Source organism: Furipterus horrens, unplaced genomic scaffold (genome assembly GCF_987537825.1).
Source record: "Furipterus horrens unplaced genomic scaffold, mFurHor1.1.pri manual_scaffold_15, whole genome shotgun sequence".
Lineage (NCBI taxonomy): Eukaryota > Metazoa > Chordata > Mammalia > Chiroptera > Furipteridae > Furipterus > Furipterus horrens.
Window position 1 is genome coordinate 6,366,332 of NW_028327185.1, and position 25,516 is coordinate 6,391,847.

Genomic DNA, 25,516 nt, shown 5'->3' on the forward strand with positions numbered 1-25,516 from the left:
CCCTGTCAAGGTCAAAGCGCTGCAAACAATCCAAATGTAGGCAGGGATGATGATGGTGATGGAGCTCAGAAAACGACCCAAATGACCGGTTCCTCTCCAAACAGAGAGTCACGATGACGCGGCAGCAAACACATGTCAGATAAATGCTCTGCTCTTCTGTGCTTTCCTTTTTGCCTAGAAGAACCACATTTATGAAGTGAAGCTCTTTTACTAATGAAAGTGCTATTTATTAAACACACTAGAAACTACGAATCCAGATGCGCGTTTCCCTACAAAACAGTCACGTGGGGAGGACGTGCAATTACCTTAGTGGTCCTGTGATTGCTCTGAACATTTTGGGAATTCCTCTTAGAACCACTTTCATGGCTGGTGTAGGACTCACACAAGAAGACCGCTATCATTCCTTTATGGCTGCACCTTATGTGGCAAAAATAGCACCTTCCAATCCCAGGGCAGTAGGTAACAAAATGGCCGCCCACCAGGGTCTCCCAGGCATTGACTGAACACACACCAGGCTGACCCCGATTCCCCGGGCAGCGGAGCAGAGATGTTGGTGAACTCTGTTTGGGGGCCTTGATGAACGGACGGGCCTGGCGGGGGAGACCTAGCCTGACCAGGTAACCTTCCTTTCCTCTGTGGACACAAAGCCGGAGCCTCTACCATCCAGTCATTCATTCACTCGCCTAACGCCCACTGAGCCCTGATTAGTCTGTTTTACGAGAGGAGCTTGCTGGTCACAAGAAGGCTAAGCGAGAGCAGGAACAGGCAGGTCCACAGCATCTCTTCAGGACCCTCCTCTCTCCCACCATGTTCTCTTGGCCAACCTCATGACTTCAGCCTTGGCCTTGGGGACAGTGTGAAAAAAGAATAAAGAGTGTAGACTCCAGAACAAAATGGCCTGGAGTCAAATTTTGCTCACAGACTACTTCACCGGGTGGCCTGGGACAAGTCCCTGACCTGCTCTGTTTTGCTTCTCCCCAGCTGTGCAGAAAGCGAACCATAGACCTATCCCCTAATGATTACGAGAGGACTCAGGGGGATGCGTATAAAATGTTCAGCACAGTGCTCGCTGTCAATAAATATTAAATATTATTATTTTATATTTACATACTAATAATTCTTAAGTTATAAACTCTAGATCTGAAATCCCAACCTTCTTGTTTACCGCGGAAACATAGATGCCCGTCACCATTTCAAACTGACCAGATGCAAACTTGAATTAAATACTGACCCAACTTCTCATCTTTATTCTAATTTCTCTGTTCTCAAGCTTGGTCCATGTTATCAATTACCCGTGGGGTCATTAAGTCCCCAAACCAAGTTTATCTCAGGTTCTTTCTCCTACCGCACTCCACCTCCCACTCCGGCAAATACACAAGCACCCACAAGCACATTTGGTTATAATGTCATGTTGATTCTACACCAATATTTTTTTTCTTCATACTTTGTGTGTGTTATAAAGCAATGTTTATTAAGACATTACTACATGGCAGGTCTAAATATTATGCATGCATTATTCATATAAATCTTATAATAACCTATAGATTGTTGTTATTATTTTCATTTAAAACATATGAAAACTGAAACACAGAGAGATTAGGAAACTGGCCAGTGTTCAACCAGCAAGTAACTCTGAAAACTGGGAGTCAATCCTGGGAGCAGAGAATACTTAATAGAGAAAAGATGGAGAAAATGGAGAAAAAAGGAAGAAAATTCTAGTCTCTTCAATAAATGGCACTGGGAAAACTGGATATTCACATGCAAAACTATGTAAGTAGACACTATACCACTCACAAAAATTAACTCAAAATGGACGAAAGACTTAAATTAAATGTAAGACCTAAAACCATAAAACTCCTAGAAGAACACATGGGGAAACAGACTCCTTAACATTGGTCTTGGCAGTGATTTTATGGCTGTAACACCCAAAGCACAAGCAGCAAAGATAAAAAGCTGCATCAAACTAAAAAGCTGCTGCGTAGCAAAAGAAGCCACCAACCAAGTGAAAGGCAGCCTGTGGAATAAGAGAAAATATTTGGGGAGGGAGGGAAAAGTGAGATCACAGGGGCAAAGCGCTCTGTAACTAACTGATAATGGGCTCCCCGAGAGTGACAGATCCTTAGCTTATTAGCTGACTAGTCCCCCAGCAAGGTCTTGAACCCGTGACCATGCATGGGAGTGTCTTGAGCTAGAGGCTGAGGTAGCCAAGGGTCTCGAGCAGCAAGAGCAGCGGTGCTGAGTGGCACAGGCTTTCAGGCAGGAAGCAGTGGAAGAAAACCGTGGCTCATCGTGGCAGGAAAAGCAGCATGTTCCCGTTCATGATACGTGCCGTAGCTGACATCCTGAATTTTGCGACGAAAAGAGCAACCTTATAAACTTTATGCGTTGATGTTTATCATAAAACTCTTCCTTACAGATGACGCTTCTACGGTGAATAACGAATCCCAGGGCAAGTTCACACGATGTCTCAGTCTCTAGAAAAGAGCTTTGGAGGGGCCCTGGGTCACGTATGGTGCCATGTGAACTCATTTGCATAATTAAAATAAATGCAGTATCTTATCTAATTGCTAGTCTCAGGAGCCCTCTCGTTTCCAGTGACCCCCTCAGACCCACCTGCAAAATCAGCCCCGTTCCAAGAGCAATACACATACTGCCCCCTGGTTAGGGATGATCTAAGAAGGCTAAATACCACATCGCCACCCTCCTCCTTCTGGCCTTGTGCTGACTGGGTATGGAGCCCCAGCACCTTAATTCCCGGTTCCTACCATCGAATCCCCACTTTGCTCCAGGCTTATAGCCCTAACAGCCAATTTTGAGAAGCTGTTAGATGTTGCACTCTTAAAATGGTTCCGGCATGTGCTAACTGCTTCATTATTTTAACAACACAATAACCCCAGAAGGTAGGCAGTATCTTATTTCTCAGAATTTACAGAAGTTGGAGTGCAGAGAGATTAAGTGACTTGGTCAGAGCCAGGAGTGAGCAGGTAGCGGGGCCAGGATTTGGGCTGAGCTGTTCACCTCCTGAGCCTTAGTTCGGCACGGGTACTTGACCAGGACTCCTGAATGCTGGTCCTGTGCGTGGGCCTTCCCTAAAGCCATGGACGCTGCTCATTGGTTTCCCGTGGATTCCCTGGCTGGTGGGAATAGCAACCACCCTCCACTCTTGGGAGTTCTCTGACACACAGGAGCATCCACCAGTCTCCATGGTAACAGAGTCTGCACACTAGTCTCTTACTCACACTTCCTCCCCTAACCTACACATGGACAATCAGCCCAGCACCTGCCCGTCCTAGTAACCTCAGTGCTTCTGGCCTTAATTTCCTAACATGTGAAGTTGGCCTATATCTCCTGGGGGGAGGGGTCTTCTTTACCTTATTTCACTTTGGAGATAAATACAATAAACCTTGAGGCCATATCATTATTCTTTTAAGAACTAAATCAAACACTGAATCAGACTGTGGTGAATTAGGTTGCCTCTAAAGAAATTAAACATGCATGTAACATCCCTAGATTGGTACCCAAAATGGTAGACTTCCTTGCTAATAAAAAAAAAAAATCTTTTCTTCTAAAAACAAAAAGAAATGCTGAGATTAGGTAGAAATCTTAAAATGCAATAGTCCCTGAGCAATAAACAGACTTCCAACAATTTTCAAGCAGGCAAACCATTGTTCTGAAAGTAATGATACTTGGGATTTAGATATGCAAGAGATTAAGGGGAGCCTCTGTGAGGGAAGGGCAGTATGAAGGTGAGACCTCCTCTCTGCTGTTCCTTCCTGCTTCTTCAAGCTCCAGAAGCCCCTGGGTTTGCAGCGCACGCACGCACGCGCACACACACACACACTGGACTCAGTTTATACCACACTACACACAGACACACATACATACACCCTCCACCTGGCCTCCGTGCTTTTGAGAGTTTTTTGTTTTTCTTTAAGTCATTCTATGACTCGTCCTGAAAGTATTGTTAAGTGTGCACTGGGCTGACAGTTTTGAAACAGCCCTGATGAACTCACCTCAGGTAGAGGATATCACAGAAGAAGGAAAGAGCTGAGTGTCTAGAAGAAACAGCCTCACTTAGCAGGAGAGGGGTTTTTTGAAACAGAGGTTCTCTTAGCCCTCTTCTTGGTAACATTAGCTATCCTGTTGCAAACTGCTTGGCTGGCCTCAAGGTCTGCGGACATGGGACACTGGCGCTGGATTTTGTTGCCCCCCCGTTAGGAGCCTGAGCCAGACTTCAGCTTTACTGCCTGAACCTTGACAGCAGCGTCTGCTGGACTCTGAACCGCGCCAGACTCACACCTATCGCTCTGAAGTGGACGACACTGTGCAAATGGCAGACAACAGATCTTTGCCGAATTGCATGCTTTCACCACACTCTAGACGCCTGTCAGGGTTTAGGAATTGCTCGCCCCCCGCCCCGCCATTTACCATCTACCTAGAACAGAGAAAATTTTTTTAAGGGCCCAATGAAGGCAGTTTAAATAGAACTGGAAATATTGATTAGACTGATCATTTTCCATAGTGCATCTGTTTGCAAGCTAAGCAAAGATATAGCAGAAATAGAATTTTCACTAATCTCAATGTTAACTGTCTGTCTTAATATTGGGACCCAACGGGGGGGGGGGGGAAGGTTTTGCCATTCTGTTAGGTTATATCAGAAAAATTAAAGATAAGTAAATAACTGTAGGTCTGTCCGGAAAAAGTCCAGTCATTGTTAAAACAACGAGAACAGTTTGTGTGACATCGATGTACCCTGGCGGCCAAGGAGAGGGGACTGGAATGTGCCTGTGTGAACAATGACGACTTCACGGTACTCGTCCGTGCAGGCAGCAGACGCCACTGAGTGAGCGTGTGTGCTGTGTGGCTGTCGCATTCAAAATGGCTGAGCGAGTACAGCAACAAATCTGCATCAGGTTTTGCCTTAAGCTTGAACGTTCCTCCATGGAAACTATTCGGATGATTCAGAGGCCGCAGCTCTGGGCACCTGGTGATTGGCAGTTTCATCATGAAAACATGCCTGCTCATGCATCACGTCTTGTGCAGAGCTTTTTGGTGAAAATCAATCACCCAGGTGACTCAGCCCCCCCTACAGCCCAGATTGGGCGCCCTGGAACTTCTGGATTTTCCCAAAACTAAAATCACCTTTGAAAGTAAAGAGATTTCAAATCATCAGTGAGATTCAGGAAAATATGAGGGGCCAGCTGATGGCAACTGGGAGAACTGTGTGAGGTACCTACTTTGAAGGGGACTGAGGTGTCATTGTTCAATGTACAATGTTTCCTGTATCTTGTATCTTCTTCAGTAAACATTTCTGTATTTCATATTATATGGCTGGACACCTTCTGAACACACCTCATATTTTAAGTCTCCTTTATCTTTAACTCTCTTACTTTTATCCTCCCCTGAAGACATGTTTATTGACTTTAGAGAGAGAGAAAGGGGGGAGGAGACCCCAACCAGGGATTGAACCTGCAACCTTTTGGTGTACAGGACAATGCTTCAATCGATTGAGCCACCTTGCCAAGACCAAGTCTCCTTTTTGCAAAAATACTTGATAAGAGAGCCTTTGCTCACGTTTGCCAGGTTTTGCATGACTCCTACTTTTCTGCCTTTGATTAGCAGCCTAGGTTGCATTAATCTTTATTGGTAGCAATATTACCCAGCATTCATACTGCAAGTATAACACTTCATGTCTGGGTTAAGAGCCGCTGCTTCCCTGATAGAGGGCCCCATGTGATTCCAAGTCACCCCTTTTTACTTGGGAGTGGAAACGGATACATAGATATTGCACTTTTTCCCCTTGGCCTAAGTTTGAAAAGTTTGTTCTATTCGGCAACAGATATAGGAAAAGGTTCAAATTCTCCTTAATAGTTGCATTTAAATGCATATATGAACATTTCATTGTAGACAGTGAGACAGGAAGTTCACAGAGAAGTTACTGATCAGATATATGGTCTGTTTCTATGCCCAACCTTAGTGCTGAAATATATTTAGAATCTCCCCTGAAATTCAGTGTTATAGCTACTTATGCACAAGGCCATGAGATTGGCCTCCATACAATTATTTAAGATGTTATAAAGTGTTTCTCGTGCTTGGAAATAGTTAGACTTTATGACTGCTGAGTCAGAGCCAAAACATATAATTTTATGCCATAAAATACAACCTTTTCCTTTGGCTACGGAAATTTATATGTACATATTTATGTGCTTATATAGATAAAAGTCTTCATAAACAGAGTGGCCATTTGAAATGGACTCTATTTAAAGCATGTCATTCCTGACTCTGATAATATTGCTGCTACGCTTTAAAAACTTCAGTGCCCCCCCATAACTTAGCAAATCAGAAATGAAGACCTCAAACTGGTATGCAAGTCTCTCCATAATTAAAATTTGTTCCTGGCTTTTTATTCCTCTTTGTGTTTTGTTTGTTTTGGCCATACAAAAATTTTAACCTATTTAAATAAATAAGTAAATAAATAAAACAGAAAGAAACAGATACAGCTGCCACTTGCCCAGACTTGGGAGTCCCTCTCCGACCCCACCACCATTTCCCACTGGTCCAGCGGGAAACTTCCAGTCATCCTTCGGGTTTTGTCCCAAGCGCTACCTGCTCGTGGTCACTCTCCATCCTCTCCTAAACACACCGCTTCTCTACCACATGGGCTTCCATCGTTCCCCGCAGCTCTGCCGTGGGAGTTACTAGAGCTCTGCTTAATTAAGTCAAATGCATCTTTTAAAAAATCATTACAATAATATACTTACAACAGATTGCACAGGCATATGTAAAAACTGTGATGTCTGGTAGCCCATACCCAGAAATGCCCTGGGATCGTTTAAAAAACAAGGACTTTGCCCAGAAGAGAGCCAAGCATTAGCTTGGCTTTCCCGCCGAAGTGTTCAGAAATTAATCTGAATCCACCGGTAAAAAGAATCTTCCCAGAGACCCTCGCGTCAGGAAGTGGGAACGAGAGGCTCCTTCCAGTCGGGTGCTCCGTGGGGCTGCTCTGAGCAAAAGCACCACGGGCATTTACCACGAGCTCCACACTGTCTGTGCTCTCCTCCCAACGCCCACAGAGACCATCTCCAGTCCACGGAGGAAGAACGGGCGCAAGGCCCTTTGCGTTCAGATGTGTTTGCTTGCTGAGGTTCTGGGCTAACCTAGATGAAGCAACCAGTAGTTCTGGATATATCGCCAAAGAAGCCTGGGAAACAGCAAACATTCTCAAATTTTAATGGTGGTAAAGGGCCATACACTTGCCAGGTGCCATATCAAAATCTACTTAAGTCCTTTCTTAACTTATATGTTTCACCATGCCACCAGAAATACTCCTGCCCTGGGTCCTGTTGGGGGTTGCATTCATCTACTCCACCAGCCCTCAAGGCCAAGTCCAAAGTTATCCAGTACTCAAGAAAAAGTTGGGGAAATGATACAGATGATATTAACAACGTTTAAAAAAACACAAGTGGACGAAAGGGCACAAAATCCACGGAGGTTAGTGGCAAAATGATCATAGTTCATGAATAGCTCTGGCGTTAGTGACCTTGAGGGCTTTAATTCCTTGCTTCCAGAACGCACCATATCCTCAAAGGATCTTAAGTGAAGGTCGGGGAACCATGAACTTTGAAGAGGGAAACCGTCCCTGTTTAATTAGTGTCGAATTCTAAGCTACAGCATCTAGACTTCTTTGTCGCTCAGGAGAGATGTGTCCAAGGCCACGTCCTACAGTCCACGTGCCAGCCTCCTTTTCATCAGATTGACCACAGACGACAACCACAGGGCACACAGGTGGCCCCGCCCCCAACCAGCCCAGGCGTCCAGGCAGATGTTGCTCATCAATCATGGGAGCCCACACACAACCAAACGTGGTCTCAGAGCTGTTCTCGACACAGCACTCTGAGGAGTCACTATCAGTGGATCAGAGCGACTTGAAACTGCTCTACCACCCTATGTTAAGGAAATACGGTATTCGCACTATAAGACGCACCTGACCATAAGATGCATCTAGGTTTAGAGGAGGAAAACAAGAAAAAAAAAATTCTGAACCAAATGATGTACTAAAATATTTAATAAAATATAACAGAATACGATTTCAACCATGTAAACAGCAGTCAACAGGGGCACTAAGAACCATCATCACTGTCATTAACAAATGAGCAGAGACTTTAAGGGTCAAGCACTCTTCTAGTTTTCTGGGAACCCCAAGAACTCATCGTCGCTAGTGTCAGAATTTACAAAGCTCAGTTGCTCAGAATCACCGATATCCCTTTCTTCACTGTCTTCCTACTGACCCAATGCCCTGAGATTCAGCAGTAAAGTGGGACGTTTAAGCGTCCCCAGGGGTTTCACGTGGGCCCACCATCTCCTCTTATAACAGCTGTCGCCACCGCTGACAGGTCAGGTCATACACAGCACGGTCTGTGATGCAATATTCGCTTCATAAGATGCACAGACATCCCGCTCCCCCACTTTTGGGGGGGAAAATGTGCATCTTATGGAGCAAAAAATACAGTACCTTTAAATGGCCTTGCCTGTTTGGGTTTTCATGAGCTGGTTACTTTTTACTCCTTCGTCTTCCCGACCCACAGAACTGTGGCCTGCTCAGAGCCACAGCAAGCCATCCCGTTTGCCTCTCCTGGATCTCGTCCTCCAAACCTAACTTACTGTCGACCACAGGGAATCACCAACGTTGACTTTTGCTGTGATTTCTCAGCATCCAAGCCATCATAGGGTCTGCCTTTGAATTTCATCCAAGTGATTCCTGGCTTTAGTTTCCTACTGGCTAGAGTCAGTCCTGCTTCCGCGTGAGCCTTCATGAATGCCACGCGTCTGAGGGGTGCCAGAAGAGTCCTGATTTTTTTGTTTGTCTGTCCTAAGTGTGCAGCCACACAAAGTTTAGGGCACAGTGTTTTAAGTGTTTCCTCGTCTATCTCTTGTGCCAGATTGAATAACTTGAAGGGAATATATTTATCTTTCTTCTAGGAGCCTCCAGAGCACAGCACAGTGCATGCCATGTGGCTGGTGTTCAAGAAATACCAGATGACGTGTAGAGTCTCATTCATACACGTTTCAGAATAGCTCCTCCCTATCTGTCCCCACCTGCCTGGTCTGGGCAGGATAGAAAGTCAGATTCTGCAGACTGTGGCTCACAGGGCCCCACGTGGTTGAACCCCCACCTCATAACCTCTCTGCTGCATTTCCTGCCCTTGTCTTCTTGTTCTCTGTGCTCCAGCTTCACTGTCCTCCTTGCCCAAACATGCCAGGTGTGGTCCTCCCGCAGCACCTCTGAACGTGCTGTGCCCCCTGCCTGAAATGCCCTCCCCCCAGACTTCTGTGGGGCTGTCTTCCTCGCTCCCTGCAGGTCTGAAGTCAAAAGCCACTTTCACATGGATGCCTCCCCAGCCCGCCGGTTCTGAATTTCCACCTCCCGAACATTTCACATCCCTTTCCCTCGCCTCTTCTTCCTAGTACTTATCATGATCTTATATCCTATATATTTTCCTACTTATACTGTTCACTGTAAGCTGCGTTAGCCCAGAGACTCTTTTAGGTTCCATTCACTATGCAGCACAACGTCTGATATTTAACAGCTGCTTGTTATAAATTTGGTGAATGAATGAATGAATGAATGAATGAATTTATAGCAGGTTGACTTCCAATCCATGGACTATTTATCAATGTCATTCCTGGTATAAGTGGATACAGAGGGGAGGGAAAGATTTATTAATGTGTGTATTTTTCCAAGATCCTGATCTCATACCCAGCCTGTTCAAGTGTCTGGATTCTATGTAGGTGTTATAGATGAAATAGATTAAGATAGGCACTTTTCCATTTTATGGATATAAATATCTTAATTATCTGGAGAGGAATGTGCAACGCCAACAGCATGGATAACAGCAATCACTGGCAGGTCCTAACTCTCCTTGTCACCTCATTGGCAAGTTCCCAAATCGAGTATAATGATTTGCTAGTAACTCAAACCAAACCAATAACAACCCATGATTTCCATGTGTTTAAAGCAGTGAGCTAACTCCTGTAGTATCTATTGGACTAATTTTATCTGAAAGCTAAGTTTTCTGACCTGATGATACTTACAATATCACATGGTTAATAGGTAGAACGAATATCGTATTTTATAAATTTATGGGAAAGCAATTCTTCACATCCCTTTACTATTTTAACACCCATACGGTCAGAAAATTCTTACTAAAGTCTAACTTAGATATTCTCTGTTACGATGCTGATATCATTAGTTAAAAAAACAGAAAATAAAAGGAGAGAGTCATCAAGTCACTGAGAATGTGGCCACCACATCTCACATTTCCTAACATGCAGAGAGAGGGATAGTTCAGGGTCTGCTTCTGCCACATCCTCGCTGCTTGCCCCCCCCCCCCCCCCGTGAACCCCCTTCTCTTATAGGTGATTCTGCTGACTCTCTCTCCCCGTGTGAGCCCACTCACTGGGTCAGTAGCAAGTATGGAACTGGCAAGAATATCTAGTCTCAGACAGTTATGGACAAATTAGAAAATGTGGTGCCTTGCGAATAGGATACACCATAGTCAAATAATCTTGAGCAAATCAATCAACTTCTTTAAGCCTCAATTTTTTTTTTTTTAATCTGGACAACTTGGACTTAAAAATGTTTAACTTATAGGGCACTGAAAGTTTTTGCAATATTGTATTGATGATAGTTATTACTACGAGTAATAGCATATAGAGAGAAATGTATCCTACAGAAACACTGAAAGCTTTGCCCCTTGACATAACTGGGTTCAAATCCTGATTCTGGAATTCAATAGCTTTGGAGCCTTGAAAAGCCACATTATGTCTCTCAGCCCTGTTTAGTAATATAAAATAAATTGCTAACAATGCTTCATGGAATTTTGTGAGGATGAAATGAAATTAAACGATTAAAGAACTAAATGAAATGAAAGACGTAAAAACAGTTCCTGTGACATAGTAAACCCTCCATAAATAGCTGAGAATATCACAATTGTTAATAAAGCCATTCCCATGTCTAGGCTAGTAACTTTTCTTTGGCTTTCTTTCCTCAGAACTAATTCATCTTGAAGTCTTTAAGCTTCATTAAATGACAAACTTCTCAAGAACAATTTTTGATACTTGCCATACATCTAGAGAATATTTATAGAAAACAGTCTTGAAAATGAGTCAGTTCAAAAGGTTAAGCAGATGATGAATATTTAATGCTTCCCCCCAAAATTCAAAATTCTTTGCATTTGACCAAAAGGGGCACTGACCTTGCCTTCACAAATCTATCTCTGTCTCTGTAGCAGTAGCTAGAAATTATTTAGCCCTTACTATGCACCAGCCCCTGTTCAGAGCAATTTAACCAATATTAATGCTTTTAATCCTTCCAACGTCATTATGCAGTAACTGTATCACTGACCTCATTCTAAATGTGGGAAAACTGACACACAGAGAGCCACGTAACAGGACCGAGACTGTCCCCCTAATAAGTGTCTATGGGAAGAAATGACCCCAGGCAGACTTGATTCTGGACTCTTAACTGCTCTACTGAACACGTTCCCGCAAACACTGGCAGCTCTAAGACCCGCGTTCAGCTTGGCCATCACTGTGGCCTGAAATTCCTGGGTAACTTCCAGACCCGCCCTTTGCACTGCGTAGACCTGGCCTCCGAGTCTGTAGCTATATTTAAGTCAGACTTTCCACAGCAAGCCATTAAAATCAATGTGACTGGGCCACCAGCCACATGGCACTCAGATAATTCTCATCACTGAGACCTACACGAAGAACCGTGGGTTCATTCAGGCCAACCGCGGTCCCCTCCACGCACATTCAATGGGGACTTTTACAGTCTTTCAGAGGAAGAGGATGGATATACCCAGAGACACACGCCTACACACAGATGCATGTGAAAGGGAACGATTGTCCGCATACTTCATGTGGGGGTAAGATAGGTATGGGGCTTTATACATGTACCCTTCAAATAAACCCATAAGGGATGGTTTATCCGATTTCAGGACTAGAGAAGTGCTCATCCCCGTCTGGGATCCTGAAACCGCAGCAGCGCCACTCGTGACCATGAGAAAACTGAACCCCAAACAAGGTCCTGCACAGGCCAGCCGTAAAGGCCGCACACCCCAAACATCCCAGGGCATTCACAGACTGCGCTTTTTCTTCACAGGAGATAGAGGCTATTTGTGGGGTCAGGACTAAGTTCAACAGATTTAAAACACGGTTCTATGACTCTGACCCCAAAAGCAGCGGCAGCCTTTTCACATGAAGTCCCTCACCTCCGCGCTGTGAAAACCACCCAGCCATGGGCCGTGTAAGCGTCCGGCCCCTCCCTGGGCCTGCCCGAAGGACCGAACGCTCACCTCCAATGCGAGAGGAAAGAAAGGGGGCAAACAAGGAAACAGGCTGCGTTATCTTCCCTTTGCTTCTGCCCGCCCTCTTCCCGAAGACCCAGCCTAATTTCCTCCCATCCTGCAGCACGCAGGCAGAGTTCATTTCCAGAGGACGGTCTCTGTGCTTCTCCTGCAGGTTGGCCGGATCTGATTTCCTAAGGAGAGACTGTCCCTTGAGTACACCGTATATGGTTGTGAAAATAACAGAAGCATCATTCGAAACTCGGGTTGGACCGGAAAGGAAATGTAAACTCCAGGTTTCACGACATCGTGTGTCACAGTGTAACTCCTTAGCCAGGGGGTGAGAACACTCCACAGCGGTGCCCCAACTCGCTGTTCCAGCATTTTGTCGCCCTTCTCACTGGGGAGGGAGAGATTGTGTGGGCGCTGGGTTCAGTTAGGCCAGTTATTCACAAACGCTCACGGGACAGATATCCTATGCAAACAACAGCCACAGGTACTGGGGATACGAAGATGAATGAGATGAATGATGATAACGAACAAATGCTGCTCCATTCCTTTGAGGAGCTCACATTCTATTAACAAGGAACACACCCCAAAGTAACCACAATCTGGTGTATGGGAAGTAATATGCTTCCTCTGTAGAGAACTATCTCCTCCTGCTTATCCCTAAGAGACCTCAACATTCAAAGTCTCTTCAAACTTTTTCTTCTAGGCTTTTTTATTTTTTTTATTTTTATCTCAGCCATTCAGGAACACAGAAGCCATCCCTGATAACTCGTTCTCCGATACCTACCATATTTAACCTGAAATATCAGTTATTTCATCTCTGTGACGACAACCCTAATTCAACGTATCAGTGTCTCTTACTTGAACTAACAAGTGTAACATCAGCCACCAGGATAACCCTCAACCTCATTCTTCACACAGCAGCCAAGGTGAAATATTAAAATACAGGGGTGGGGGGGGCTGGTCCTGTCTCCTCTATCTCATTGCAATAGTTGCCCACTCCTCTTCGAATAAAGAAAAACCTCCCTGATGTGGCGTACGAGGTTCTTCAGAGTCTAGTCCTTACTTATTTCTCCTGCCTCGCCCTGTCCCTCGTTCCCCTCCCCAGGCCCCTCACCAAACCTGGTCTTTAACTAATCTCTTCACATATTCGGAGGGGGTTCCAGACATGCGACCCACAAATGCGTAGCTGGCCATTTTGAGTCTCTTAAGCTGCACGAGTTTGTGAAAATGGCAGAGGCGGGAAGGGCTCTCGGAACCTGTCCTACCCACCACCTCCCTTGAAGCAATCATGAGACCATCCTGTGAGAGGGGCCCTCTCTGTACCCCGAGGAGAGGAACATTCTTATCTGCAAGGTGGAAGGACACCCAGAAGAACACAAAGGAACAGGCCTTGCTCAGCCTCCCCCAAGCACAGCACTGCTCATACCCTTTGACCTACTGTGTCTTTCCACAACTTTCCACTCTGCATCAAACCTACCAAAAAAATTATATATATAATGGTTTAACCATTTCTTTGGGTCTGCCTTTCCTTAGGAAGGTCCCCATGTCACACTACAGTATGTATGAAATAAATCCGTGACATGTTCTCCTGTGAATCTGTTTTTTGTCAATTTAACTTTCAGACTCATTCAGGGACCCTAATAGTGTCGAGGGAAACTTCCAACACCCCCCCCCATAATCCCAAACTCCATCCTAACATGATGTTAGGATGCCTCTGCACACGATTCATTTTTCTCCCCCAGTCAATTCATCTTCCACATTTCAGTGGAAGCACACGTCCTTGGTGACCCTTAGTAGGGCGACTCCTCCTACTATGGGCTAAGCAGTGTGCCCATTTTTTCTTTTTCATGTATTTATCACAGACGTAGTCGTACATCTGCGGGAGTATCTGACTGATGCCCAACTCTGCCACTAGATTTTCAGCTCCACACAGGAAGGGAACCTTATCTGCGTCTGCTCATCACACCCAATGCTTAATAAAATGCCTAACGGGGACAGATGTTCAACACAAGTCATGGAAAAAAAAAATCCAGCATAACAAGTAAAGAGTGATAAACTTTGCCTGGCGAAGAGCTGGGGATAATGTCACAGAAGAAGAGGTTTCAGCTGAATTGGACCTTAAAAACTACATAATCGTCCTTTGGGCCGGAGGAACACATGAGCCCAGACACAGAGAAACAAAACAGTCCCATGCAGCTCAGTGTAACTGAAGCCATGGGTGTGATCTATGTGGGGGAGGGGAGCAGTAAAGTGTCAGAAATGAGGCTGGAGAGACTCGGGGACTAACCCACAGAGGGTCCTTTGTGCTCTGCAAAGCAATTTGGACTTTTGCCATTGGAAATCACTGAAGGGTTGTAAAAAGGGAGTGAACTGATCATCAGATTTGCATTTTAGAAAAATCACTCTCCTGGTAGTGTGAAGGATGTCCTTGATAGGTTCATCCTGGAGACGGGGTGACCAGTTGGCTGACCACCCTATAGTCTATGGGAGAGGTGATAAAGGTACAAACCGGGGCAGTACCGGGGGATGTCATGGAGTGGGCAGTCTCCAAAGGTATTGAAGAGATAAAAATGACTGGCAGTGGAGTATAAGGTAGAAGAAAAAGCCAAAGGATATCACCCTCGTCCCTGGGCGTCGGGGTGGGCGGGATGGCCATTAGCCCAGGTCGGGAGTGCACGGGACGTCCATGTGGGAAGATGGCTGGCTGGGTTCTGAAAGCCATTCAGTCTAACGTCTGAGAGTCTCTGTGCAGAAGGATGGCCGTCCTCCAGAGTCCTCCTTCATCCTTCACTTTCAGCTGAGCACGTAATTACCTACTAGTGACCAGAACGTCCAGCCCCCACATGCCCGTATCACTAAGATCTTGACAATGGAATGCGGGCTGAAGAGGGCAACGTCTGTTTCATGTGCTCAAAGGGACACTGCTTGCCTTGGGTTTCTTCCCAGGGGAGCAGGAGCTGGGGTGGCTTTAACGCAATTTAGGGGGTGCTGGGCAAACACTGCGGAGAGAATCCGCGGGATCAGAGAAGCAGCCAGGCCAGGAGCAGCTTCCCACTCGGATGGCTGATTCTGGGGAAACAAGCACACAGCAAACAAAAACTCTACCTAGTTAATCCATTGTAGATCGGAGTCTTATTTAAAAGAGTTTATTTTACGCGCTAGAATATAGACTTTCAATGAGGGAAATCTAGTCGGAAACTGTCTGTACCAGGCTGGACTTCCAAAATGTGGTCTGGACCAGCACGAGAGAACGGATACTATTAACACAGAGATAACAATTAAAACCATGGGAATAAAATTTCTAAAGAATCATTCTGGAGACAGACCTGGACTTATACCCTGCCTCTACTGCTTATTATTTATGTGATTTCGGTAAGTTACATCTGTGAACCTATATTATATAAGCCTGTAATAATTTCTGCATTCGTTAAGGTAACCCTAATGCCCATGAAGATCAATCTCCACATCTTGGTAGCTTACTACAAATTTATTTCATTAACGTGAAGTCCAGTCGCATACTGAGAAAGACCCAGGCTCCTCCCTCCAGTGGCTCTTTCTCTCTTGGGATCTTATTCATTTTTAGAAAGAAAGGAAGGGAAAGAGAAAGAGAGGGAGAAACATCACTGTGTGGTTGCCTCTCACACACCCCCAACTGGGGACGTGGCCTGCAACCCAGGCACCTGCCCTGACTGGGAATCGAACCGGCGACCCTTTGGTCAGCAGGTTGGCGCTCAGTCCACTGAGCCACAGCAGCCAGGTCTCTCGGGATCTTAAAGTCCTTTGTTTACAGCCTTTTCCCTGCCACAGTCCACGGTGGGAGGGGCTCCCATGCCTCCTAACCACTTTAGCCTGGAAATTACAGGCAGTCATTTGGCTCCAACTAGAAGCAAAGGAGCCTGGGAAATAAGGTACCTGCTTGACAGTCACATCCCAGCAGAATCACACAGTGGAAGTGGTGCATGAACCGTGGTGAACAGTGGCCTCAAAAGTAACCTGCCCTGCCTGTTGCGAGAATAAAAAATGAACGGCTAATACCCTAATAGCATATCATGTCTAAGGGGCCCTCAATCATGCTGGGTGCCACCTTCGTCCCTGTTGGTGCCCCCTTTTTATCCACTCTCGATACGTTTCTACTGTGTCCCAAACAGGCCCTCTACTTTGTCACTTCTGGCTCTTTACTCTTGCCTTTGTATGCAACATCCTAACACCCTCAGCCGATTTCTTTTCTTTTCTGCTCCAATTCCCCCTCTACCCATTGTTAAAGGCCAGCCTCAGAGCCGGATTCAACCCCACTGAGCCGGCATTACTGTGCTGAGCACATCTGCATTTAACACATTATCAGATACTTCTTTGGTGCTATAACAATATATGTACTTGCCCTCTGAGCCTAGGTTGTCGGCTCCCTGAACACCATAACTGCATTGAACTCCTCTTGTTCAAAGAGATGAATAAAGTAAATGGAATTGAGACTTTGAATTTAAGAGACTAGCACTCAGCGATTTGATACCTCCTAACAAAGAATGAAAAGGCAAGCACTCTTTTGGGCAACTCTGGCCGAAGTGAGAAAAGGCCATTTTTCTCAAGTATTTCTATACTCAGGGGGCGGCTACCTGAATTAGTAGGATGTGGCTACATGTCTTTGTTTTCCTTTGTATATCCATGAAGAAGCAATGTGGTAAGACCTGCTTTGAACAAAGCATGTACTTAACAAACAATAAGGCAACTTATCTTTAAACATTATGGTAACTAAGAAAAACAAACAGTTCTGAAGAGGCTTCTTCAAGAACTCTCTGCGGGCATGAATCAAGGTAGTGTCGAGGTGACTCTCCAGGTAATTTGATAAATGTCAACAAGCAAACTATTTAAAGCCGTCCATCAAGTGAACACATGCCTCTGAGTTATCCAAGCAGCTGCAGAGTCCCTTTGTTCTGTTTCGATAAAGCCACCGCCCAGAGAGAAGACGAAGAACAAAGGGAAAACCTGGGAGTGAGAGGGCACACACAGCCCCCTGAAAACGCCTCTTTTCCTCTCCCCAACAGCCGTCGTGTAAAAAGTAAGCACAGAGATGAGCTTCCGTTTCAGCAGATACTCTGATTACAAGCACCGAGCCGAAGGCCAGTGTCCCTCAGATAACACGCAGCCTTCCGTGCAGGGGGGCTGACGCAGGACCCCCACGCCAGCTCTTCTTTTCACACCCAATGTGCCGTGATGGCCTCAGATGCCTGGAGGGTCCTGGAACCATCCGCTGTCTCAACTGCTCCCCAGCTGAGAGACCAGAGGCAGACCCAGGACCCACTCCATGTTCAAGTTCACTCCCCGGCCAACCTCTGAAGACAGCCCGCAGCCGACCAGTACCTGTAGACACCAGTCCTTTGACTGAAGTCCGCCCACTGCTTAGCTCGGCGCCCTCTAGGATGTCAGAGCAGAACCACCCTGGGGTGGGGATGCAGTGGGGTTCTGTGTTTATAATACACCCCATATCTATGCCAGGCCTGCAGAACATGCTTCATACCACTATGTGATCAAACTGTCCCACTGCTATGGAACACTTCAAATAAGGGCAACCCTCCCAAATGGGGCGATTCCTATGACCCTCTTACTGAAATCCCATTTGTGAGGCAACTACTAAGAATACACTAGCATTGATGGTTTTCTCCTTGCCCTTCGAACTACCTTTTCTTAGCATCAAATTACCCTAACCAAATATTTCAAGATTTTTAGTATCAAACCAGTTATGCTTAAAATTTACTGTGCGTAACAATCTGTGGTGAGGACTATTATAATGCTGGGTCCCAGGAATTCAGCATTTCTAGAGCAGGGCCCAGGACTCTGCAATTTACACAAACAACCCAGGACATTCTGATGTAGGTGTTCAGGTGGAACACACACTCAGCGATGCCGATCATGAAACACCGCAGCAGAGGAGCCCCCAACTTGGTATCAGGACTGGGGTTCAAGGCTGGGATCTGTATCCTCACTACTTGTGTGCACAAGGACGGTAATCTCACTTTTCTCTCTGTGGGACTGATAATATGTCTCTCCACCTACCTACTGCCTCACTCACTACCTGTCTACCCACCTTGTAGGTTTGTAGGAGGAGAAAGGATTTATAAAATTCTGCCCTGACACCCAGCAGGTACTCAATATACATTGTGCAATGAATCATTCAACTCGCACTTTTAATTCCTAAATTAACTGCCCTAAACAGCCAATTTGAGAGACCAGGCAAGGCCTTTACATTCAACGGTGTCTATTAATATCCTTCCTATTTTACTAATTTTTGGTTTTTAATATGTTTTACAATAATATATAGTTTCTCTTGTGTCTGGCTCCAAGACCCTTCTCCCAGGGACCTGATCCGCAGGCCTGTGGGTGTCTGTGTTAGAAGCTGCTCAGTTAGGAACACCCTGTCAAGCTTTTGATCTTCCTGGTTGTTGCTGGTTTAAGGCAGATCCTTAATGTTATGTAAACACAGGAGACTATTTGAAATTTCTTGGTGGATGAATTGGATAGTGGTAATTTTTTAAAAACCACACACACAGCTACTGTCATCTTGAGATAAAAGATCTCATTCACCGGGGTTGACAACTTATCTGAATAACCTAGGACTTCTTCAAAGATAAAGGTCAGTGTAGCCTAGCGCTGGTTGTTTGCTGTTCTTGAACAAGTTCGAGCGGAAACCTTCCGTACTCCCTGGTAACCTGTGTTTGATAAAGTCACTGTCTGGGCATTACCAGAGAGTCTTCTCTTTCTGGTGTATTATTTTGTTTTGTTTTGCGTCGTGTTTAATCTGAGGGATGTTTAAAATAACTACTATTAAATTGGGCTTTACCAAAAGTGAAAAACTTTTATGAACTGCATTATCAAGAAAGTGAAAAACAACTCAGGGAATGGGAGAAAATATAAATATTTGTAATCACATATTTGATAAGGGTCTAATATGCAGAATATATAAAGAACTCTTAGAATTCAATAATGAAAAGACAAACCCCCTAATTTTAATATGGGCAAAGACCATGAATGGACATTTCTCCAAAGGAGGTATTCAAATGGCCAACAGACCCATAAAAAGATGGTCAGCATCATTAATTATTAGGAGTACACCAATCAAAACCACAGTGACATGCCACTTCACACCGACTAGTATGATTATAATTTTAAGAAGTGGAAAATAAAATAAAGGCTGGCAGAGATGTGGAGAGGTCGGATGCCTCACACATTTATGGCAGGGCTGTAAAACTGTACAGCCACCGTGGAAAGCAGTATGGTGATTCCTCAAAAAGTTAAACACGGACTTATGGTTTGACCCAGCAATTCTACTCCGGGGTATATACCCAACAGGTCTGAAAATATAGGCTCAAACAAAACCTGTACATGGATGGTAATAGCAGCTCTCCACGTACAGGTTTCTAATTCATAACAGCCAAAAAATTAGAAAAAAATGCCCATTACCTGGAGAGTATATAAACAAAATGTGGTGTATCCATTAAGTTGAATGTCATTTAGCCATACAGTGAAATGACGTCTTGCCACATGCTACCACGCGGATGACCCTTGATAACATTACGCCAAGTGAAAGAAGCCAGACGCAAAAGGCCAGATGTTACCTGACTCACGTTCTGAAGTGTCCAGTATAGGCAAAGCCATGGGGAATGACTGCTTAATGGGTATAGGGTTTCCTCCTGGGATGATGAGAATGTTCTGGATTTCAATAGGGGTGATGGTTACACATCACTTTGAATGTAGTAAAAAGCCATTACAGCGGAGGCTTTAAAATGATTTAAATGTCAAATTTTATGGTGTCTGAAATTTTACTTCTTTAAAAAAATAAATACTGGACCCCACATAGAAAACCCAGATGCTTCTCTTTCCCATACAAAGGGGTGTCATGCTGTGTACACCCCACTGGTCATAAGCTGCAGAACGCTCCCCTTAGGGGGTGAGTGGCTCGCTGACATGCTGTCCTTTATTTCCCTGTGTCACTTATCATTTACCCCTAGGCCTCTGCTCATCAATGGCTTTTTGGGTTTGTCAGTTTGCCAGTAGAAAGTTCAGCTTCTCTGAGGTTGCATCTCCACTTCCAAGTGTTGCTTGTCAATAGTTTAGCCAATCTGGCCATCACTCATTAATGAATATCTGTGGGGACCTTCTCCCGTCTAAATGAGATTAAAATGTTTCACTTGAAATAATAGGATATTGATGACTCTGGTATAAGGAGGGATATGATTTGTCATAAATCGATCATTTGAATCTTTCCTTAATTGGCGTAAGTAAATAGTAAATGGGATAGAAAAATAAAGACTACTGGAGAAAAAACTAATTATTCAATAAGCCTGCCCTCAGAAGAAGACATATTTTCTTCTGGAAAATGTCTTTTTACTACTAAAATGTTAACAATAAAATAGAGGTGCTGTAAATGGGTCATAGAATATATTTTATGCTCCAAACTTAACTTTTCTGAACCGCAAAACTCTCCTGTCCACTAAGTTATACAAAGGCAGATGTTGACAATATTTTAAATTTGGAAAACTTCTTATTTGATTATATACTTGCTAAGCAGTTGATAGCAGATTCAGAACATATAACCCTAACAAAGCATGCCACAGTTAATGGGAAGGTCTAAGCATAACTCTACCTGACAATGAACTTCAAAGAGTTTCCTGAAATTATGTTACATACCTGAGCTATGATGTTTTTTAATCTCAAAGAAAAATTCTGCATAAAAAGTCATATTTATCTTTCATGACATATCTATTTACACGTTAATATGACCAGGTTTGTTCCAAACAGCCAGGAAAGAAAGCATATATTTGACCAATTCGGCTTTAAAAAAAAAAAAAAATGACCCTCACTTTCCTGTCAAGTGTCCGCCTCACGCAGGTAAAAGCCAATGTGGTTTTAGCCAGAGCGACCTGGAACGCGGTAGGGCACGTGATCCCACCTCAGAGAAGCTAGCCGTCTGTGCTTCTTGACTGTTGTTGTAAAGAAACTTGAGAAATACAGAAACTGGAACCAGCCTGATGAAGATGACCAAGACCTTGATGAAAACACATGCTTATGCAGTCTTGTATGGCAAAGCCCAGTCGGGGGGAAGGGCGCACAGGAGACTCAGCGGGCCGCATACGTATTCAATGGCCCAACCTGAGAAATGCCCGGCCCGAGTGGGCATCTGAACACGTGGCAGAAACAGTCACATAAGCCGAGACTTCTGTTCCTTCCCTGAAGGGGAAACTGGAGCTACACGGAGGAGACCCAAGAGGAGGGGGGAGGTGATCCCTGTCTAAGAGAGTCACCTTGTTCTTTCCTGGGCTCTCCCTCACTCCCTCCACTTGCCTCTCAGGCCACAGCTCTTTGCCCACATACGTGCACCTGCAATCATGCAATGAAATCCTGGAAGGAGCCAGAGCTCGGCCCCTCCAGGCTCCTGCATCTCAGGAAGAAAAGCTCTAGGAGAGCATGCAGGTCGGGATGATCCCAGGAACAGGGTGGGGTCTGGGAAGAAGGGCCCCGGCTCCGGCTCTGGGGAAAGTGGCCATTGCCTTTGCCATCCACACACACCCAGCAGACTCATCTGTTTTCCAAGTCAGAGGTCCAACTGGGGAAATGGGGGGGGTATGGTGGCTGGAGTCACTTCCCACACCACGTTAGTCCCCAGATGACCTGCCACACTGCAGAGGGCACGATGGTGGCTGAGAGCTTGAAGATGAGGCTCATACAACTCTCCTGCTCTGGGGTTCTTCACCTTGAACCCCTGGGGGCTCGGCAGCTCCAGGCACTGCAAAAGGCATAACTTGGGGACTGTCCTGTGTTTTTGTGCTCTGATTATTCATAAAAGGGTGACCACTGTCTCCAGCCATAACCTAAGGCCATCTCACAAGAACAAGGCTCACGCATGCGTGGCAAGGTGGCCCCCCTCTGTTCAACCCTCCTGCACTGTTTCCCTCTCACTGCCTCTTCTCAGGGCTTAGCAGTCACAGACCTGAGTCATTTGCACAAGGACAATCCCTTGTGCTGCCACTTTCCAGAGTGCCTTGAAAGCAGAAGCTGTCTTGAAGAAAGTGGAATATCTCCTTCCTCACACGAGTTCCTCTGGAAACAAACAGGCCCCTTTCTCTGCCCTCACCTCCTTCCATACACAGAGTTAAATCTCTAGTTTGGTCTGGGTGGTGGGGTGTCATCCTTACTCCCACTGAGGAAGAGAAGGTAGGGCCTGCAGGTGAAGCCCGGAGGGTCTGAGGCCACGCAATGGCACACCAGGACAGGGGCAGGAGAGTCTGCGGCCAGGAGACACAGGACTGGAAGAATCCGGCAGCCCAGCAGCAGCAGCAGCACCACCACCACGCCAGAGCCCGCGTGTGTATTTCACTTCGCTGAGCCACGAAGCCCCCAAGTTCTAAGATCAGAGATGGGAAAATTCCTAAAAGCGGAGTGATGTAAGCGAGCACTCCTCTCGCACCACAGAGCCAAGCCGGGTTCACTGCGCCCACTTTCCAGCCCCAGATTCTGTGCCAAATGGGATCTCAGGGGTTGCAGAGGAGGCACGCAGGCCTTCCTGGGCTTTGACCAGCTCCTGGGGGTCAGCCCGTTGGAGGAGACCTGGACAGGGAATTTGCCCACGGCTGAGGGGGTCGGGGGCTGGGGAACCTGACAAGCACCAGTTAGTCAATGTTCAGGGGACACGTGTCCACTCCCCCTGGCCCCCAGGGCCGGAGAACTTGGGGAAGGCTGTTCCTGAGCTAAGTCCATGGCTCTCAAATGCTCATGGTCTCCTCAACGTGGACCAGGAGGAGGAATAGTCAGCTGGAGGTCATTTTTTTTTTTTTACCAAACCTTCCTTACAGGGAGCCTTTCCTCTCATTCCCCTTAAGCCCATCTATTTTCACTTGGATTGCATCCTCTCCTTCCTTCCTTTTCTTCCTCTTCAGATTTACAAAGGGACTAGGTGCTCAACCAAACCCTGACAAGAGAGCTGAGTGGCACGCACAGTCGGGGAATGGGGGCGGGGGAGGGGATACTAAGACATCACAGGCCCATTGGGGCAGTTCTAACATTTACAGACCCCTGCCGCTCCTTTGGAGCTATGAAGTTGTACTAAAGCTGGACAGCTGCTCATAGCCCCTCATGCAGCCCATGAATAGTAGCAGAAACTTGCTTCTCCTTTGAACTTGGCAGCTGAGTTTTTGAAAGCTGTTTAGGGCAGGCAGGGGTGAGAATCCCAAGGGCTCTGGGCCAGGTAGGAGCGGCCTGTCCAGTCTGAACCAGCCTGTCCCTGCTATGTGCGTTCGGGAGAAGCTGGGACTTGGGGTGGAAACAGACCCCTCCCCCTGATTCTGTGACCAGCAACTCTAGGTGTACACAACCTGGACAGGAAGGTCCCCCTCTCTGTGGCACTGGTGCGGGGTCTTCGCTGTCCACCAGTCCTTCCACCCAGGCAGATTGAGCGCTCTGGGGATGTGGCCATAGGGGGATGTGCAGTGGGAAAGGAGAAATGGGCCACGGGTAAGAAATTAATGGGGGATGGCCCGGGCCCTGCGCACCCGCCACGGGCCGGCCACCGCTCTCTCCTCGCTGATTCCCGGCAGCTCCTCACCTCCGCACTGGGGTCTTTGGTCAAAGGCTTCCCAGCCCCGGGTTATTTTCAATCACGACCTCCGATCCCTCCCCAAATATCGTGCCTTGGCTCTAAGGGCGAAAGGGTAGTCTGACCCACGTTGCGTGAGTCTCAGCCCGCCTCACGGCGGCAGGGCCGGCACAGCACCCCACTTTGCCACTGACGCACGCACCAGAGCGCAAAGACTCCAGATTGCCCTGCTCCCCGCCCCCTTGAGGTCTCAGTTCCAAAACACAGACCTGTCATTTAAAGCTCTGCCATTCAGAAAACGAGGACAAGCTCAAGGTCCAGAGACCCCGGACCGCAGGGATCCGCTTGTGCCTTTGCCGTCGTCAAGCAAACGCTGTCTGAAGCCGCTTCAGGGGAAAGGTGTAGCAGCGCCCACTTCTACCCGGGATTTAGGAACGTAGCCTTGACCTTATTTCCCGGCCAGCCTCTGCCAGTGCCCACGTCCTCTTCCCCTTCCGACCCAGGGTGGTGCCAAGGTTCTGATTAAGTTATCTGTCCCTGCCTCGCAGAGGGATGGTCCCCAAAGCACTGGCTTCCCATCCCGCAGCTGGCGCCAGGGCAGACAAAAAGGTCTCTACGCAAAGGCTCCTGCCCCGTCCCCGAGCTCCTGCCCGCTCCCTCCTGGGCCGCCTCCACCCCTAGTCCCCGTCCCGCAGTTTTCTTCCTTAGGGAACACGCAGGCCCTGCCCAGCCCAGCCCGCCTCCCGCGTAAAGGCCAGTCTAGTCTCTTTTTGTGCCCAGGTGCAAACTCAGCTGGAAGTTGAGAGCAGAAACGAGTCAGAAGCACTTAAATAGAGAAATCGAAGAGGGAGGGAGAAGAAAGGAGCTGGAGGTCAGTCGTTAGAGGAACAGAGGTGGCGGTCCGGGGCGCGGCGGCAGAGTGGCAGCATCTCCCCGCCTGTCCGCCAGCCCGAGTGCACGGCGCCCCGCGGGGTCAGGTGCGGACTCACGTGGTCGGACTGCAGGGCCGCTCTCCCAGCTGCCGCGGGTGGGTGCCTTCGGGGCTTCCCGCGACCTTCCCCCGGGCCGCCTGTGGTGTGTGGGCAGAAACAAAACCAAATCAATCTCTGCGCGCGGTCCAGACGCGCCGCGCGGCACCTGCCGGAACCCTTGTCACTTCGCCGGGAAGCGGGCGCGGGGATTTCAGCGGCCGGTGTAGCCTATAAACACCGAACTTTTAGACCCAATCAGCTAACAGATGGGAGGGGAGGGCACAGATTTGCGCTGGACCCACCCGACCACCCCTCCTGCCCCTCTGCAAACAGAATTTCGGAGAGGAGGGTAGAATTTTTTTGTTTTAAAATTTACAGTTTTGTTCAATTTTTTGCGGGGGAGGGAGGAGCACCCTGCACTTGGACCCTCCCGGTCCGCCCACTTTTGCTCCTTCGTCCCCACGGCCACCCCCACCTGGGCACTGCAGGCGGCAGCCAGGAAGGAAGGGCAAAGGCCGGGAGCGCGGGCTCCCAGGGCTTGGCAGCAGACACAGGGAGGTGGAGGGGGGCTCGAAGCCGGGTTTCCCCTGGGATTCCGGGAACCA